At 50.2% G+C, this 5,061-nt stretch overlaps 1 non-coding gene across 1 annotated transcript; it reads right to left on the bottom strand.

The window, feature by feature from the left end:
* Nucleotides 1-4,384: 4,384 nt before the first annotated feature.
* On the bottom strand, nucleotides 4,385-4,540 carry LOC117131109. Its single transcript, XR_004454320.1, has one exon. It is a non-coding gene; the product is annotated as a 5.8S ribosomal RNA (ribosomal RNA).
* Between the last annotated feature and the right edge of the window lie 521 nt (nucleotides 4,541-5,061).

The raw sequence follows: 5,061 nt of genomic DNA, 5'->3' as shown, positions 1-5,061 counted from the left end.
GCGTTCATTGCCTGACCGGCCATCCGGTTCACCAAGGCGAATTTTCATGGTTCCAACACACCAATAAGCTTGCCCTGAATCTCCTTGCGGAGTCCTGCCTTATACCACCGGCACCAATCATCCGCTGACTTGGGCTTGCATCTTTTGGCTGACTCCAGGAATTCCTCTATGCACTCCCGGACTGAGCGCGGTCCTTGCCTGGCTTGAATCAGTGTTCCACACCGACATACTCCGGTTATGCTCTCAGGCTCTCTGCATCAATGTTCATAATCTTCCTTGGGCGTCCACGTTTCCTCGTTGGTACACTGTCCTCCACCCTAATCGGTCCAAGGCTTTCCCTGGTCGACCCCGTCTTCCTTGGGCGCCCTCGGCCCCTTGAGGGTGGTGTCATTTCAACTTCAGGTGCAAGCTGGAAAGTCCTCTGACCCTGGTATAGTCGACTGTACTCGGCTGCCCGCTGGAAATGGGGCATCAATACCCGATGCCTCACGGTCCTCTCCCGGATGTGGGCGTTCGGCTGCTCCGCGAACTCCATTTCCTCTTCGTCGGGGAAGAGTGCAGGTACCATGTTACCCTAAGCGTCACAATAGGGCTTGTGGGCGTACGCCCTTGTCCCCTTTGATCCATAGCGCATGCGTCTTTCTCTGAACTCGTGATGCACTGGTGAAGACATCCTGCAGTGTAAAAATAATATCCCGGTATGGTCCTTAACATCCCTTTTTGCCCCAAGATGATCCGTTTTACCCCACGATGATCCTTATTACCATCAGCCTTTTTACCCCATGAAGATCCCATATTCTTATTAGTACATCGCATCTTTGTTCCAATGTGACCCTCCATCATCCTTTTTACCCCAAGATGATCCTTAGCATGGTCCTCACAATCTGAAATCGGTTTCCTCCTTCTGTTCAGCCGGCAGTCCCATGTGGCCGCCACGGTTTTGCTCCTTCCTCGCCGGCGGGCCTACGCCAAGGTGCTGGGGCCCCCACCCATGTTTTTTTTTATTTTGTTTTTTTTTTACTGTGGAACAAGCTTCACTGTGATATCAGAATGTCAGAAGGCTATTTCTTTGCAGGGTTTAACTCTTCCGTGAAGCCGCGCACGCCTTGGCCTTGCGTCGACTCTCCTCCCCCGGCCTTCCTGGCCTGGCGTGGGGTGGTGTTGCCGACGAAAAATTTAACCTCAAGCTCGTATGTCCGACTTTCCATTCCCCCTCAGCTTGTCATGCTAGGCGACAGATCCCTCTCTATACTTGTCTGACAACTCCTTGTTATCCATTCCGGAACCTCTGAAACTCCAGCACACCGCGGTAAGAGGACTTTTTGTCGATCTGTTCTTGGCCGGAAACTCTGAGCTGTTCGAAATCTCCTTCAACATTAACTACGACGGTCTATCAGAACCATAAGGGAAATGGGCAATAGCGGAAACACTGATCCCTTAAGTTAGTATTAAGGGACCTTAACCTGGCTCTGATACCAATTGAAATACCCGCCCCTTCCCCATTTCCAACCGGGGTTCCTGGGCGCGGGGTTTAGGACACACATGTCTACTTTCACGACATCTCTGTGTGTCCCGTTTCTGGTCCCATGAGTTTCAGGTGCGTTTCCTTTCTTACCATCGACATTTCCACTTATTGTTCTGCAACAAGGGAGAGGGAAAAAGAGGGGTGAATATGAATACTCAGTGAAGCGATTCTAGACCAGTCTCCCCCATGAGCCTCTATACTGCTCAATGCGAAACGAGAACCGACTAGTCACTACACCCAATTCTTAACTAGCTATTAAAGTTTAATTTCACGAAAAAAGCAATGTGATGAACTCAGTCCTCACTCAATACACATAATTCGGTTTATTATTTAAGACTCCAATCATCCTAGAATTCTAGGACCTACACAGCTCAAGCGGACCAACCCTCCCCTTTTCTTGCTGTGTTCCTGTGGAGCCGCCTGCCCTGGTACACTTGGCATCCGGTTCCCTTGGATGTAGTCTATACCCTTTGCAGTGTATTACGACCCCTTCCCACCAAGACTCGGCGTGACTCAATCTTACCGGCGCCTCTATTCTTACCCTGCCGTTTTTGAATGCTACGGCCACCGCGTTTTCCCATACTCCCCACAAGTCCCTTGGTGGTTCGTATTCCATTCAATTAATTTCCCATACTCCCCACCAGTCCCTCGGTGGTTCGTATTTCACTCATTTAACTTTCATTTTTCCTTTATTACCTTTTTCTTATCATTTCCTTTTTCCTTAACCCTTAGACTCTTTCTTACTTTCCTTTTTTTTTAGACGCCACCCGTTCTCGGTGTCACACTCAATCCATTTAACAATCATTCACAGATGTCCTATCATTCATCTAACCAGACCGGTTAACAGTTCTCTAATCCCTACATTTAATTCTTTCTATCCATCCTAGCTCTCAACCATAGACAAACAGATCTTCTACCAACCAATCACTCAAGCAACAATCATCATTAAACCAGTTCGTATAAAGTTCTTAATCAGTATGAGAGTCCTGATGCAATATGATCTATCAACCTAACAACAAACATGATCTAATCAATCCTAGCAACCCATTCAACAATATAAAAGAACATGAAATAGATCTGGATAGAATACCTCACCTTATCCTAGATCTGGATCTGGGATAAGAGCCAAAAGAGATGAGATCTGAGGTCAACGACACCACACAGCTACCACCACCACTCGCGGTTGCTCACGGCGAGGAGAGAGAGAGAGGCGGCGTGGGGAGAGAGAGGAGAGAAGGAGGCGTGGCGAGGAGAGAGAGAGAGGAGAGATGCGGCAAAGAGAGAGAAAGAGGAGAGAGGCAGCACGGGGAGAGAGAGAGAAAGTCGACGGCTAGGGCTTCCGGTCTCTGGGAATTCTCTGCAGGGCTTCGCTTCTAAACTTTCTGATGGGAGACTAAGGGGTGGAGGCTTTGTATTTATAGGAGAGGCAAGGAAACCCTAGGGGTTTTAATCAAAATGGGGCACAGAGCGGGCCTTTCCACAAAAACTTTTTGGACTTGGGTTTTGGGGTGTTACAGTCCTGCTGTCTTAATCGACCAACACCCTTTGTGGGTTCTAGGTTAGCGCCCAGTTGGGCGCCGTAACCCGGCTTCCGGATCATCCCGCATCGCCAGTTCTGCTTACCAAAAATGGCCCACTTAGAGCTCTCAATTCCGTGGAATGGCTCAACAAAGCAGCCACCCCGTCCTACCTATTTAAAGTTTGAGAATTGGTCGAGGACATTGCGTCCCCGATGCCTCTAATCATTGGCTTTACCCGATAGAACTCGTTTCCGAGCTCCAGCTATCCTAAGGGAAACTTCGGAGGGAACCAGCTACTAGCTGGTTCGATTAGTCTTTCGCCCCTATACCCAAGTCAGACGAACGCTTTGCACGTCAGTATTGGTGCGGGCCTCCACCAGAGTTTCCTATGGCTTCCCCCCGCTCAGGCATAGTTCACCATCTTTCGGGTCCTGACAGGCATGCTCACACTCGAACCCTTCTCAGAAGATCAAGGTCGGTCGGCTGTGCACCCGTGAGGGATCCAGCCAGTCAGATTCCTTGGTATATGTTTCAAGACGGGTCAAATGGGGAGCCCACAGGCCGACGCCCTGAGCATGCAGATGCCAAGGCACACCGTGAGGCGCGTGCTGCAGACCACAATTAAGGCAGCGACGTCTCCGCGGGCGTAACAAAAGCCCGGGCTTAGGTCACCACCTTAATCTGTGTCGGTCCACAGCCCGAATCGATCGGCAGACCAGATTGCTCTATTCTGCATCTGTCCGGGACGAATCGCCGGCCCCCATCCGCTTCCCTCCCGACAATTTGAAGCATTCTTTGACTCTCTTTTCAAAGTCCTTTTCATCTTTACCTCGCGGTACTTGTTCGCTATCGGTCTCTCGCCATATTTAGCCATGGATGGAATTTACCGCCCGATTGGGGCTGCATTCCCAAACAACCCGACTCGTACACAGCGCCTCGTGGTGCGACAAGGTCCAGGCATGACAGGGCTCTCACCCTCTCTGGCGGCCCTTTCCAGGGAACATGGGCCCGGTCCAACACTGAGGACGCTTCTCCAGACTACAATTCAAACGCCAAAGACGGCCAATTTTCAAGCTGGACACTTCCGGTTTCGCTCGTCCTTACTAAGGGAATACTTGTTAGTTTCTTTTCCTCCGCTTATTGATATGCCTAAACTCAGCGGGTGATCCCGCCTGACCTGGGGTCGCGTTGAGGACTTTGGGTCATCTAGAGCTTTTGGACCGGAAAGTCTGACTATATGACGAGAATTGAGCTTGGATTTTAGCCAACCGCATGCGGTAACACACGGGAGATCAGCTTCCATCCCATATCCTCGAGGGGATGGGGGGACGACGATTTGTGACACCCAGGCAGAAGAGCCCTCGGCCAGAAGGCTTGGGGCGCAACTTGCGTTCAAAGACTCGATGGTTCACGGGATTCTGCAATTCACAACAAGTATCGCATTTTGCTACGTTCTTCATCGATGCAAGAGCCGAGATATCCATTGCCGAGAGTCGTTTTAGACTTTACATTGCAGCACTGCTTCCGAACAAACACCGTCACCGGGTTGGCGAAAGCAGGCTGTTTAGTTGCAGTTTGGTGATATCCGGAAGCTATGCGTACGATCCAACCAAAACTGAAGTCTTGGGCATGGATGAACGCATAACCACGGAATCGGCAGGCACAGTAAGAAACCGGCCTACCGAGAGTGATGTTTCGTCGTTCTCAGGTCGTTCTGTTTCAAGGGTACGACAATGATCCCTCCGCAGGTTCACCTACGGAAACCTTGTTACGACTTCTCCTTCCTCTAAATGATAAGGTTTAGTGGACTTCTCGTGATGTCGCCGTGATCCGAACACTTCACCGGATCATTCAATCGGTAGGAGCGATGGGCGGTGTGTACAAAGGGGAGGGATGTAGTTAAATCGAGCTGATTCCTCGCGCTTACTAGGAATTCCTCGTTGAAGTCCAACAATTGCAATGATCTATCCCAATCACGATGCAATTTCAAAGATTACCCAAGCCTGTCGGCCAAGG

Source organism: Brassica rapa, unplaced genomic scaffold, assembly GCF_000309985.2.
Source record: "Brassica rapa cultivar Chiifu-401-42 unplaced genomic scaffold, CAAS_Brap_v3.01 Scaffold0850, whole genome shotgun sequence".
In the NCBI taxonomy this organism is placed as follows: domain Eukaryota; kingdom Viridiplantae; phylum Streptophyta; class Magnoliopsida; order Brassicales; family Brassicaceae; genus Brassica; species Brassica rapa.
Note: the sequence above shows the minus strand (reverse complement) of the source record. Positions and strands in the feature narration are given on the sequence as shown.